We start from the raw sequence: 14,868 nt of genomic DNA, 5'->3' as shown, positions 1-14,868 counted from the left end.
TATAATATATAATCACACATTTATTTATTATTTATCTTTTCTAAAATTTAAATTCACAATTAATTACTTATTGAGTGAAATACAAGTTCATAAACATTCTAAATATTTAAAAGTTATTCATAACTTGTCAGTTATTTAGTTGAAATAAAATATTAGTAGCCCTAAAGCAATTGGGGTATATATATTTTTTGTTATGCTTCCTAATCTCAAAACCCAATTCTATTCTTCAATATAAAATTATAAAATATATGGAAAGGAAGTTCCAAATAATGTAAGTGAGCTTGTCTAAGATGAAATTATGCAACACCAACTATGTAAGCAAATCCCTTTGTCCTTATAATTTCTGTGGTGTCTGGCACCTCTTCAACCCAAAACCAATTACATCAATCACACTTGTTATGATGTTAAGATGACCAGAAATAAACAATCAAACCAAGAATAAACTTCAATAATGACAAGTATTGTACACAATTTTCACCTCGAAAGAATAAAATATTTTTTTAAATTGAAGGTGGAAACAACAAATAAAGAACTTACAACGGCCAGCTGTATGAAAATGCATGACGAACTTTTCTTTCTTCCTTCTTCAAATGGAAATTCAGAAATATTGTGTTTTGTGGAGAAGACAAGCAGTAGTTTGTGAGAGAACCACCTTTGGGCAGAGCAAGGAGAATCACAACACAATCAGAGAAGAGAAAAGCAAAAAGCATCCTAAATAGAAATACATTATCGTGATCTAAGCTGTTAATCTCTAAATACATATGTATGCCAAATCTTGTGCAACATTTTCGCAAAGGAAAATGATACTCGAACAACTTAATTTGACAACATTTGAACACGGCACACGTGTCAGCGTTTGAGCGGTCCACGTTTTGATGGGAAAAAGCTGCTGCATTCTGAGAAAACCTGCTTCAACTGTGACGTGGCGAGGGACGGGCACGGGCAGTTTAGAAGGTGCGTTTCAAATTTGAAATTGATTTTCGAACTTCGTAGAGAGAGAAGCGGCGCGAACATTGGGGACGGATGGTGTGACCTAGACAGAGAGACGAGAGAGTTGGAGAAAGGGTTCACGAGCGAGAGAGAGAGACGGAGTCCTTGCCGGAGTGCCGCCGTTCATTGTTGAAGGCCGTGTTCAAAAAGATCGAACCCCTCCAGGTGGGTCCGTTTCACGGCGCCGCAGCTCCGACGTGGAGCGCTCGACGCGAACACGGCATCGTGTTTCCTCCGTTCCGGCCCAGCGACTTAGGGAGGCGTTGAAGGTGTCGCTTCACCCCAGGTGCTTCCGTGCCTGTCCCGGAGTGCCGCGGGAGCTTCGCCGGAGTGTGGGCTGTGAGGTGGACCAAAAAGAGGGGTTTTCCGGGTTGTCCGTCCCACGCACACCTTAGGCAATCGTCTCTGTTCCAACCGCCACACGTCGTCTTCACCCAAGGTTGGTTTATTTTTTGATTTTTCAGTGGAATGAATGTTTAATACATGGATGATGTTGTTTTTGGATTTCATTTGGTTATGTATGAAACGTCTCCCAAGTGGATGTTGTTCTGCTACTCATTTTTATACATGTTCTTTGGTTAATCTTGCATTGTTGCTGTAATTCTGTTGGATTGGTAGTCATGGACCTAGTTGGCCTTGCTGTCAAAAAACTTCAACCTAATAACCCACTTCATTCGGGTTTGGTAGCAGTAATGTTGGTGAACCAAGGGTCCTAGAGAATGTATTTTTATGGGAGACGAATTTGTTAATAAAATGTTAAGAAATTGTTCCCAAATTACTTAGAAGTAGGTGAAATGAGGGAAAACAAACAAGCCACCCCAAAATGAGAGTGATGGACGTAGTTGGCCTTAGTGTGCAAAAACTGGAACCCAGGTACCCACTTATTTTGCCTAAGGTACCAGTTATGTTCCTGTAGCATGAGTGTTTGAAAATGTTGTTTTATGTGGCACGAATATGTTAAAAAAATGTCAACATGAGTGTTCCCAGATTACTTAGAAGTAGGTGAAATGAGGGAAAACAAACAAGCCACCCCAAAATGAGAGTGGTGGACGTAGTTGGCCTTGGTGTGCAAAAACTGGAACCCAGGTACCCACTTATTTTGCCTAAGGTACCAGTACTGTTCCTGTAGCATGAGTGTTTGAAAATGTTGTTTTATGTGGCACGAATATGTTGAAAAAATGTTAACATGAGTGTTCCCAGATTACTTAGAAGTAGATCAAATGAGGGAAAACAAACAAGACACCCCAAAATCAGAGTGGTGGACATAGTTGGCCATGGTGAGCAAAAACTGGCACCCAGGTACCCACTTTTATTGCCTAAGGTACCAGTTCTTTTCCTGTAGCATGAGTGTTTGAAAATGTTGTTTTATGTGGCACGAATATGTTAAAAAAATGTTAACATGAGTGTTCCCAGATTACTTAGAAGTAGATAAAATGAGGGAAAACAAACAAGCCACCCCAAAATGAGAGTGATGGACGTAGGTGGCCTTGGTGTGCAAAAACTGGAACCCAGGTACCCACTTATTTTGCCTAAGGTACCAGTTCTGTTCCTGTAGCATGAGTGTTTGAAAATGTTGTTTTATGTGGCACGAATATGTTAAAAAAATGTTAACATGAGTGTTCCCAGATTACTTAGAAGTAGATAAAATGAGGGAAAACAAACAAGCCACCCCAAAATGAGAGTGATGGACGTAGGTGGCCTTGGTGTGCAAAAACTGGAACCCAGGTACCCACTTATTTTGCCTAAGGTACCAGTTCTGTTCCTGTAGCATGAGTGTTTGAAAATGTTGTTTTATGTGGCACGAATATGTTAAAAAAATGTTAACATGAGTGTTCCCAGATGACTTAGAAGTAGGTGAAATGAGGGAAAACAAACAAGCCACCCCAAAATGAGAGTGATGGACGTAGTTGGCCTTGGTGTGCAAAAACTGGAACCCAGGTACCCACTTATTTTGCCTAAGGTACCAGTACTGTTCCTGTAGCATGAGTGTTTGAAAATGTTGTTTTATGTGGCACGAATTATATGAATTAATAAATGACTATTATATTTTTGTTTTTTTTTTGTTGTGTTTTAACAAATGCTGACAATGTTTGTTATGATTTCCAATTTGTTGTTTTAGTTGATTGTGTTAGTGTAATGTAATTTCAGTTTTTGTGTTGGTGTAGTGTGATGGAGGAAGAACTTGGTGAACAAAGTGACAAAGGAAGTGATAGAAGGAAGAAGGTACGTAGGATTGTATTTGATTTCCAAACATTTGTTGTTTGACTGTATTTAATTAGTAAGCATGACTTCGTATGCAGTTAGTGTTCAGACACTACTGCAGAACCAAGATGATAGGTGTTTTGAACGAACGGTTGACTATTGAGCAGAAGGGTTACATTGAGAAGAGTGTTTTTGGTTGGTTGTTATACTTGCCAAGTTGTATTAAGATAGGTCAGAATTTGTTATCTAAGTTATGTGGTCAATGGGTAGATAACATGAGTGGGTTTTATTTTGGTTGGTTGTTATACAATTTTCTTAAAATGGGGACCAAATATCTTCATTTTGAAACCGGGTACTAAATAAAAATTCACCTCTTAACTTGGGGACGAAGTAATCTATTAAGCCTAAAAATTATTAAAAGATTAAACCTAACAAAAATTATCAAATAAAAATTATTAAAATATCGTTTTCCTTTGATAAAAATATGCATTAAAGAAAATACACACTCAAGGAGATTAAAAAACAATGGTTTTCCATATTATATGTTTAAATACCAACTTCTACTATATTAGAAAAGAACTTATATGATATTTTTTTTCAATCTTAATACATGGTATTGTTGTGTCTTAAGTGACAAATTTTTTATTTGATATGTGATAATTTTAAAAAAAATTATTTTTTAAAAGAGAAAAAAACTAATTTGATGATTTAATTAAGATTTTTGAAAAGTATGAGTGAGTGTTTAACTCTTAAATACAAGATAAATAATAATGTAATTATTCAAAATTTCCATTAACACCTTTTCATGAATTTGCTATCATTTATTTAAATAAATGCTTGCATAATTTACTAATATTCTAATTATCATAAATAATTTTCTTGAAAATGATATTTAGAAAAAATAATAAAGAAAATAATCGTCTAACTTCTTATACTGGCCACGTTTCCTTTCTCTCTCACTTCACACATCGATCACCGAAAACTCCATACATCAAAACTCAAATCGATTCAAATTCTCTGTTTGTTCATTCTTCAATTTTGTCTCTTCGTTCTAACAAATCAAACTTGATTCAAATTCTCTTCGTTCGTTCTTCCGCTTTTATTCTCTCAATTTTCAGGAATCAAACCTAGGCGAAGTGATGAATCCCGAGAAATTTACGCAGAAGACTAATGAGGCTCTCGTGAGTGCTCACGAGATGGCGGCGAGCAGTGGCCACGCGCAGTTCACTCCTCTCCATCTGGCGTCCTCTCTACTCTCCGACAGGGGGAATCTTCTCCCAGGCGCTATCCAACGCGGCGGGAGAGGAATCAGCGCGGGCGGCGGAGAGAGTGTTCAGCCAAGCGCTGAAGAAGTTGTCCTCGCAATCTCCTCCTCCTGGAAGATTCTCAGATCATAGAGTTGCTCAGGAAAGCCGGTGTTGCGGCACCGAAGGTGAAATCAGAAGTCGAGAAGCTTCGCGGCAAGGAGGGAAGGAAAGTGGAAAGCGCCACGGGTAACACAACCTTTCAGGTACTAAATTTAGCTTAAATAATTTATCGAAGAGCTAATAAGATTTTCGGTTTAGTTTTTCCGATTGAATAAACGCAATGAATTTAATTTAGTATATTTTGTACGATTTAAGATTACTATGATAATTTGATAATTTCATATCGGTAGGATGATAATTCCTGAAAAGAAATAATATGATTTAGTTAACTTTGAAATATGAGTTGTACTAGTTTGATATAAAACATTTGTTTAATAAAACGAGTGAAGCATTTAACAAGTTCATATAACTCACATCGTATATATCTCTGTTTTCAGGCTTTGAATACCTATGGAAGAGACCTTGTGGAACAAGCAGGGAAGCTCAACCCGGTTATTGGAAGGGATGAGGAAATACGAAGGGTTATGAGAATTTTATCTAGAAGTACCAAAAACAACCCGGTTTTGATTGGTGAACCGGGTGTGGGAAAAACTGCTGTGGTTGAAGGGTTGGCTCAGAGGATCGTTAAAGAGAATGTTCTTAGGAATCGTGCTGATGTTAGGCTCATTGCATTGGACATGGGTGCGTTGGTTGCGGGCGCAAAGTATATAGGGGAGTTTGAGGAGCGGTTGAAGGCAGTTTTGAAGGAGGTGGAAGAGGCTGAGGGGAAAGTTATTCTATTCATTGATGAGATTCATTTGTTTCTTGGTGCTGAGGGTTTCATGGATGCTGCTAATTTGTTTAAGCCTATGCTTGAGCGTGGTCAGTTGAGGTGCATTGGTGCCACTACGCATGAGGAGTATAGGAAGTATTTAGAGAAGGATGCAACCTTTGAAAGAAGGTTTCAGCATGTGTACGTGGCAGAACCAAGTGTTGTTGATACTGTAAGTATACTTCGTGGTTTGAAAGAAAGATACGAAGGTCACCATGGTGTAAGGATTCTTGATCATGCTTTGGTTGTTGCGGTTCAATTGTCTAGTCGCTACATCACTGGTATGTGCTGCTCTGTTTTAGTGTATTCTTTAATTGGCAATACAGTATATTAGTTTTGATTGAAATTGTAAGTTATTTAAATAAGTTATAGGTTATAGGTTTAAATAAGTTATTTAAATGAATAATTTCGGTTGTGTAGGTCGTCATCTTCCTGACAAGGCAATTGATTTAGTTGATGAGGCCTGTGCGAATTTGAGAGTCCTACTTGATAGTCAGCCAGAGGAAATTGGCAACCTTGAAAGGAAGAGAATGCAATTAGAAGTGGAACTTCGTGCTCTGGAGAAAGAGAAAGACAAAGCCAGCAAAGCTCGTTTAGGAGAAGTAAGTGTTGATGAGCTGCAACCTTTGATGATGAAGTACAAAAAGGAGAAGGAGAGGATAGATGAGATTCGAAGACTAAAGCAAAAAAGAGAAGAGCTGAACTTTGCTCCTCTAGAGGCTGAAAGGCGATATGATCTTGCTAGAGCTGCAAATTTGCGGCATGGCGCAATTCAGGAGGTGGAATCTGCAATTCAAGAGCTTGAAGGGAGCACTCAGGAAAATGTAATGTTGACAGAAACTGTTGGACCTGAACACATTGCTGAGGTTGTTAGCCACTGGACTGGCATACCAGTGACAAGACTCGGGCAAAACGATAAAGAAAGGTTGATTGGTCTTGCTGACAGATTACAGCAGAGAGTTGTAGGGCAAGAACAAGCCGTTAATTCTGTAGCAGACGCTGTGCTGAGATCAAGAGCCAGGCTTGGGAGACCTCAACAACCAATGTGCTCCTTCATGTTCTTAGGTCCAACTGGTGTTGGAAAGACCGAGCTTGCAAAGGCCCTCGCTGAGCAACTTTTTGATAATGAAAATCAGTTGGTTAGAATTGACATGTCTGAATATATGGAGCAACATTTTATTTCAAGCTTGATTGGTGCATCACCTGGGTAAGTGGATTGACTCTTTTCCCTTTTCAGCTTACTGTGATTTTTGGGTGTGAAGTACGGATGACTAACCCACATTTTAAACTTTCAGGTATGTTGGACACAAAGAAGGTGGTCAGCTAACTGAAGCAGTAAGTGTGATACTGTTTGATGAAGTAGAAAAGGCACACATATCTGTGTTTAACACTCTTCTTCAAGTCTTGGATGATGGAAGGTTAACTGATGGCCAAGGCCGCACTGTGGACTTTAGAAACACAGTCATTATCATAACCTCTAATATTGGGGCAGAGCACCTCATTACTGGACTTTCAGGAAAATATTCCATGCAAGCAGCTCGTGATAAAGCAATGCAGGAGGTATATTTCTTGGCACAATTTTTATTACAAATGACTGAGTTTTTTGTGTGTTTTCTTTGTTGTGACTCGTGTCTTCTGAATATGTTTTCAACAGGTAAGAAAAAATTTTAGGCCAGAACTGTTGAAACGGCTTGATGAAATTGTTGTATTTGATCCTCTTTTCCAAGAGCAAGTAAGGAAGGTTGCAAGGTTACACATGAAGGAGGTTGCTTCTCGTCTTGCTGAGAGGGGAATTGCAATGACAGTGACTGATGCAGTTCTTGACTATATCCTTAGTGAGAGCTGTGATCCGGTTGGTATCATTATCATGATGATATTGTAAACATTGTTTACTGCACAACAGAGGCTGTGAGTACTTAATAAGGTTTGTTATGTTTCAGGTTTATGGTGCTAGACCAATTAAGAGGAGGCTTGAGAGAAAGGTTCTGACGGAGCTCTCTAGAATGCTTGTGAAGGAAGAAATTGTTGAGAACTCAACCGTTTACATTGATGTTGATCCTGCGGGCAGCGAGCTAATCTACCGGGTGGAAAAGAACGGAGGGTTGGCTAATAACTCTGTATGACCAAGAGAGGTTCAAGTTGATGCTTTTGGTTCTTTTGAACAATTTCTTTTCATACTAAGTTGATGATTTTCTTTTTTTAAGCAACTTTTTTTCTGCATGAGAGTTGTTGAAGGATGAATATCCCTATTGTTGAATTTTGTTTCAGGACATAAGCTAAATATAAATTGAATGTTATTTTCCTAATCTTGAATCTCACTCAAATCACTTTCTCAGCAAATTGCAAGTTTATACTTCATTTTTTGGTGAATATTAGTATTGGTCAGAAAATAGGTAAACAAAGAAGATTTATTAAGAAAAATATTTGTTACTTGATATTAGAATTATTAAAATTAATTTTCTTCTGAATGAACAAATTGTTTCATTATTTATGTTTATGAATTTAAGGACGTGCTTGGAAATTCTTAAAATCAAGAATCATTTATATTAATTCATAACTACATTTAACAAGTAATTTAATTCTAAAAAATCTTAAGAATAAATTGAGTTCACAAAAGAACAAATACATACACACACTAAAATAAAATCAAAATTAAACTCTAATAATACTTATTCAAATTCAACGTCCACAACATTACACTTTAAAATCAATTATAGGTTATATTAAATTAAAGAAACGTATGTAGTAAACGATATCAATACACACTAAAAATATACAAAGAAAAAGGTTTAGTCAACATTTACCAACTTTCATCCAACTTAATTCACTTAAAAATCCAACATTAAATTATAATTCATTATTCAGACATATAAATTTGGCACGATACTATAATATATAATTCTCATAATTTTACTAAAAGTTTTCTATTTAAAGAAATTGTAAATCTTTACCATGGTTTGTTATATGATAAAAATATGTTAATATATAAATGATTTTTTTTTTCTATTTTTTGAAGTACATACAAACATAAATTTATGGACACCATCGATCTCAAACTATAATGCATTATTCTCACAATTTTACATAAAAGTTTTTCTATTTAAAAAAGTTATAAATCTATAATAATTACACTTGTTTGTTATATGATGAAAAATATGTTAATATGTAAATGATTTCTTTTTTCTATTTTTTGAAACACATAAAAACATAAATTTGTGGACACCATCGACCTCAAACTATAACGCATAATTCTCATAATTTTACATAAAAGTTTTCTTATTTAAAGAAGTTACAAATCTATGGTAATTACACTTGTCCGTTATCTCATGAAAAATATGTTAATATGTAAATGATTTCTTTTTTCCTTTTTTTTTGAAGCACATAAAAATATAAACTTGCGGACACCATCGACCTTAAACCATAAAGCATAATTATCATAATTTTACATAAAATTTTTCCTATTTAAAGAAGTTACAAATCTATAGTACTACACTTGTCTGTTATCTGATGAAAAATATGTTAATATGTAAATGATTCATTAAGAGGTGAGGAACAATGTTACAAGACACCTTTTACACATTGTGTGGGTTACCAGAGGAGACTATAACTAGTTTATATTTTTACCTATGACATAGCCAACAAGGTGTGGAAAATGTGCAATAGATGGATAGGTATAAGCACTACACACCATAATCAATTACATGTTCATTTCCAAAAAAAATATCCATGTTTCCTTTTAACAACAAAGGGAAATATCTATGGAAAGGATTATGGATTTTTGTCAAATGGAACATCTGGAGTCATAGGAATAAAGTTGTTTTTAGGCAAGGAAAAGTTGATGCAGAGAAAAATTTCTCTATGAGAAAATTAAGAGTGTGGACATGGATGAAACACAAAATTTCTATTGTGAAGTTTTCATACGTAGAATGGTTTCAATGCCCAATTGAGTGCATTGGATATGTCTCATAGGTAGTATAGAGAGGTATAACTTAAACATAGGGGTAGCTAAGAAAGGGAGAGATAAAATAACTTGTAATAGAGAAAGAAAGGGAATAGTATATAAGATACTGGAAATGCTTGTGTTTGTATCCAAATTTTGTGTAGGTATTTTGAAGCTACCACTAAGGAAAACAAAGTTTTATACCCACTGTAAAGGCGTACAAAATGATTTTGAAAGCTGATTACAGAAAGAGAGTTGAACTGGTGTGAAAAACCTTGTAAAGAATGAAGCAATACTCTAATAAGTGTTTGATGCAGTGTTTTGATGTGTTAGTGCACTATTGTTTATAGGACTTAGATTGGCTAATATTTTGTAATTTTTTTCCGCAATATGTTGGGTTGGGTAGGTATATTTCTAAGCTGATGTACAAGTTTGGCAGGAAAAAGTAATTAAGAGATATATTATCACAATCCATGTTGTAATTATCATGTAAGGGTAATTGTACCCCAAGTACTCCATTTATAAATATATGGTTTTCTTTGCTCATAAAAAAAAAGTTTAATTATGTTTTTAGTCCCTATTTTGGTATGAAAATCTCAAATTGGTTCAATAATTTTTTTTGTTTTGATTAGGTCCGCATATTTGAAAAGATGATATAAATTAACAACGTTCACTAGTGCAACGAAGACATACGACAACGATTATTTTCACATTATAGCAACGGTTTCATAACCGAGACATATTGAGATAAGGTAAAAAATGAAATATTTTTGGTCTTTTCTTGTTGAGTACAAACAAAGTCCCACATCGGATAAAGTATGAAATACACATGGGTTTATATACACATAACATACATCCTTTTGGAGCAATACCAAAAGCAAATCCATGGTTTTATTAAAATAGGTTATTGATCACTGAATACATGAATTCAAATTTATTCAGGATTAACCTGGTTTTAATAAAACATTTTTCACTTTATCTTTCATACTATGTAATATAGTATATTGATCGATATTAATAGAAAAATAAAATTATAAACATGAATTTATAAAGTTTGAATTTTATTTGAAAACCTCATAAAAACCATAACATATATCAAAAGTAAATAGTTATAAAAGTAAATAAATATAATATATCGTATTTAAATTCACAACAACAAATTAAATTCCTTAATAATAAAAATATCTTAAAATAATCAACCATAATAAGGAAAATATATATTTTGAACCCAAGGATACAACCTTTCTTCTTCTTTTTTGCTTTTAAAAGAATATTAGTGAAAGTATATGAAATTTTCTTTTCGGGGTTGTACAAAATGTGCCTATTTCTTTTAAAAATTAAATAAATATTGTCATTTTTAGTATAATAAAAATAATAATGTTACATGTGTTTAAAATTAAATTAATATGTTATTAGAATCTTTTGTTTTTTATTTTTGTTTTGTAAGATTATAATAATTGATTGTTCTTTCAAAATTAACTGTATATTAATTTTAATTTGTTCTTAAGAAGTTTATGACACCAATACTGAAAGTTAAATACGTATTTAATTACCTTAAATATTAATAAATTTGAAACGAAATTATCTGAATTGAAGATTTTTACAAAACAATGTTGTGACTTTTTTATGTAATAGTCATATAAAAAATTGACTATTTACCTTATTTTAAATATAAAAAAAGTTGGTATAATTTATAAGAATAATAGAGAAATGTTGTTAAGAAAGTAAATAAATAATTTTGATGAATTTATTGTTAATTTTCGTTAGTGGGTTGACCGAGATAGGTGGAAAGTTCTTAGTCAGTCAGAAATGCATTGTTTTGGCATATGCTCTTACACTAATTATTAAACAAATCTCAATCATCATCATTAACATCTAATTACGCCAATTAATTATTATTAGTTATTCTTTTTTCAATTTACCTATTAAAGTAAAAGTTAAACTCATGCCTTTGTCGGTTGTTATGCAATATTCCAATTTCAAAGTCTTCATTTCAGAGTTAACCACTCACCACCATCAACTAACAATTTTAAAACTATTTTCTTCAACTTAAGGAAAAAACCTTTTTTTTCAATGAGGTTTCAATTTTGAAAAATTAATTCAATTAAATTATTTTGTGTTATTATTTTACTAACAGTGTTAGATTATATATCACGTATCAATTTATAATTTTTATTTATTTTTAATTTGTTTAAAACTTTTTTGTCATCCATATGTTATTATGTGGTGTGTCACCTGACACTTAGGGTGCAACATATTACTGATCATGTGTCCTTTTTTATATTTAATTTAAATTTTATATTCGTTTTTCTGATTTTTTTTAAATTAAACAATATTATTTTCTTTAAAACTAGACTAAATTTATTATTTGTATAAATATCATATTGATATTTATAGTAAAATTAATTTTTTTATTAAATATTTATAGAATTGTTTTTAAATAAACTCTATTGATATTATTGAATTTTATTTAAATGAATTATTTTAATCCTATAAAAAATATAGACTAATAATATAGTAGTTTTAAATGCTTATTCTTTTTTAAATGAAACTTAAATTTGTTTAATAAATATAATAATATTTATATGATAAATAACAAAGTATTATCTAACTTAAAATAAAAAATAAAAAAATAAAATGTAGAATAAATATTTGCATATCAAAATTTAAAATAAAAATAATTAAGAAAAATCAAGTTTTATATATAATAAAAAAATTAAAATATACAATAATTTAAATGATTAATATCTATTGTCATTTCTAGTGCACCTCCACTTTTTAATTAATATCCAACATCAAATAAAACACTTAATTCTAATACACCCCCTTCTTACTCTAAACACACTCCCTTCTATATCTATATTTTCAAATGGACCCCAAAACCATTAAATTTACATTTTCTCTCACTTCCAAAGTAGGTCCCACTTTAAGTCACTCATTTCTCACCTAAATCACTCTTTCTCTCTTCATTCTACGTAACACACACCCCATGCATTCCCATCCTCTTTTCTTTTCTTTTTTTCTACCCATCACGTAACCACTCACACTTCTCCCACTCATCACACGGCAATCACATACACACACCTCTCAAACTTTCACTTTTTCTTTCTCAACTAAAACTCAAAAACCACCTTCATGCTTTCTTATCTTTTTCTATTCCACTTTCAAGAAAGGCCATTGAAACGTAAATTGCCCATCATATCTCCCCCATTTTCTTTCTTTTTTTTCTTTGCTTTCAAAGGCCAAGCTTCTTCCTTCATGATCTTTGGTCCTCTTCCAACAATGAAAGAGAATTCTCAATACTCTCTTACCCACACTCTTGGTTAAAGAGTATAGATAAATGCTCTTTAAAGTATATATAATTCTTACAAGGTAATAAGAACCAAATAGGAGTCTCTTTGGTTTTAGGAGGGTTTGAACTTGAGACCAAGCACACACACCCTCCCATGCACACTCACATTAAACACTAGATCAGGCTCTATCCGTTGATATATATTTTGTTTAGTTTTATTTATTTTTTGTCTTATAGTTTTCTTTATTTATTCTTTTTAAATTAGTTATTTTTTTAATGTGTATTGATTTTAATATATTATGACTTTGTTTGTTATAGAAATGGTAAGAATGTGAAGTGCATCTAGGCTAAAAGTTCTTTACAATGTGAAGTCAAAATGAGAACTCCAACATCGGTTTGTAAAATGGAGGTCTCCCCTATAACGAAAGTCCTTTCTTATCTTCGAGTACACCATGGTCAACACTGAGCATTTCTTTGCCATCTTTCACGATCCACGGTCACACAATACTGAGCATCTCTTGTTCTCCACCTCTCATGATTTATCTAGCTATCTGTCACTCGCCACTTGCCACGACTTCACCTGATCATGGAGAGATGTACTCGTCTGAGCCCGATCACCAGACCTGAACCATGGGGACAACACACACATAGATCTCCACACTGGTAAAATATTGTCCGCTTTGGGCCAAGCCCTCACGGATTTACTTTTGATACCACTCCAAAAGGCCTCTTACCAATGGAGGTATCTTATGAGTATATAAACCCATGTCCATCTCTTGTTTTATCTGATGTGGGACTTTGTTTGTACCAAACAGAGAGAAGATCAACTGGGTCTAACATGGAAACAAAAATTAAACAAATTTAGAACATGTTCAAAATTTTGTGATAAATTATGGTTTGATGCCTATATGCGATATTTCTTACGATGACACCAATAAGAGCTTGATATTGGCATTTGTTGAGAGATGACATAAATCGTTAAACATTTTTCATGTCCTTGTCGGTGAGATGATCATCATATACTAGTTTATGTGTATGTGTTGCTACATCTGCCTATAGTGGGACAATTATATTCGAATGAAAGTCTTAGACTTTGAAGCGGCTTTGGGTATGATCCTTAACCTATTAGGCGTGGATTGTGCAAGTGCTACATCTGAGCTGAGACAATGTCATGGTCCCCAAGTTAGATTGAGCTGGTTAAGAGACATATATAGCAATTGTGTTGAGAACCAGTAGTGAGAGTACGTCGCATGGGCTACTTGTTACATCTTGTTGGATGCACTATTTTTACGGATAAAAGTGACACCCTCATCCGTGTGTCGTACTTGTTTCTCTTAAGATACTTGCAGTCATATGGCAAATATGTTTGAGGAGTTGTTGCATTAGTCCACTTGTACGAGCAGTTTAGGTGACAATGAGGCAGATTTTCAACCGACTTGAGGCAATGGCACATTTGGATGATTTCACATATGATGGGGTGATGTGAGTCATTATCAATCACATCGAATTAGTTGTCCGCATATGGCAATCAATATGTTTTTTGGTTGGATTAAAGTTAGTCTGATTGTACACTAGCATCTACCCAAACGCATGTTAAGGCAATTTGAGTATGAGCAGTCCCTCTCGCGCTCGTCAAATGTTGTTCTAGAGGCTGTCATAACAATCATTGATGATTGTTGGTTGCACTTTGTTGAGCTCGTGTATGTGAGGAGAGGATTGTTGGAACAAACAATGATTGATTTTCATGATGTATACGAGGACATTATACCTTGGGGTTGTACTAATGAGACATTACAGATAATTTGTGTGTCGTGTAAAGAACATGCATCCACCAATAGAGGAAGTTGAAATGTTTGTGATAGACGTTCATTATCATCTGGCTAGCAACATCTTTTATTATGTATTTGATTGTTTTGAACTTTTATGTAATATTTGGAATGTCACAACTTTGTTTTTATATAATTTAAGAACTTTGGTAATTTCTACATAATTAGTATATTAATGGAGAAGATATGAGTTTTAATGTACATGAGAGTAGTACGTTTGTCAAATAATTAACAACAACTTTGTATTTATATAATTCACCTTATTTTCTTCTTAGGTCTACCTAACAACATTCTTTTTTATGGAGGCCACACATCTGAATATGGAGTAATGTCCCACGTGTTTTTGTTGTTAATATGATAGATAATTGATGAGTAAATTTCTTCATAAGTTGACTTCTGAAAACAAAAAGGTATCAAGTCTTCTCCATCCATATTAGAAA

General features: G+C 33.6%; 1 pseudogene across 1 annotated transcript; it reads left to right on the top strand.

The window, feature by feature from the left end:
* Positions 1-4,140: 4,140 nt before the first annotated feature.
* LOC148195318 (chaperone protein ClpB1-like) lies at positions 4,141-7,676 on the top strand (annotated as a pseudogene). The gene is made up of 6 exons (XR_015780874.1): positions 4,141-4,702; positions 4,997-5,651; positions 5,791-6,577; positions 6,666-6,930; positions 7,025-7,222; positions 7,311-7,676. The product of XR_015780874.1 is annotated as a chaperone protein ClpB1-like (transcript).
* Positions 7,677-14,868: the final 7,192 nt, after the last annotated feature.

This window comes from Vigna umbellata, chromosome 7, assembly GCF_029865625.1.
Source record: "Vigna umbellata cultivar VRB3 chromosome 7, Vumbellata_1.0, whole genome shotgun sequence".
Taxonomy (NCBI): Eukaryota; Viridiplantae; Streptophyta; class Magnoliopsida; order Fabales; family Fabaceae; genus Vigna; species Vigna umbellata.
This window is presented reverse-complemented; position numbering and strand designations above follow the sequence as displayed.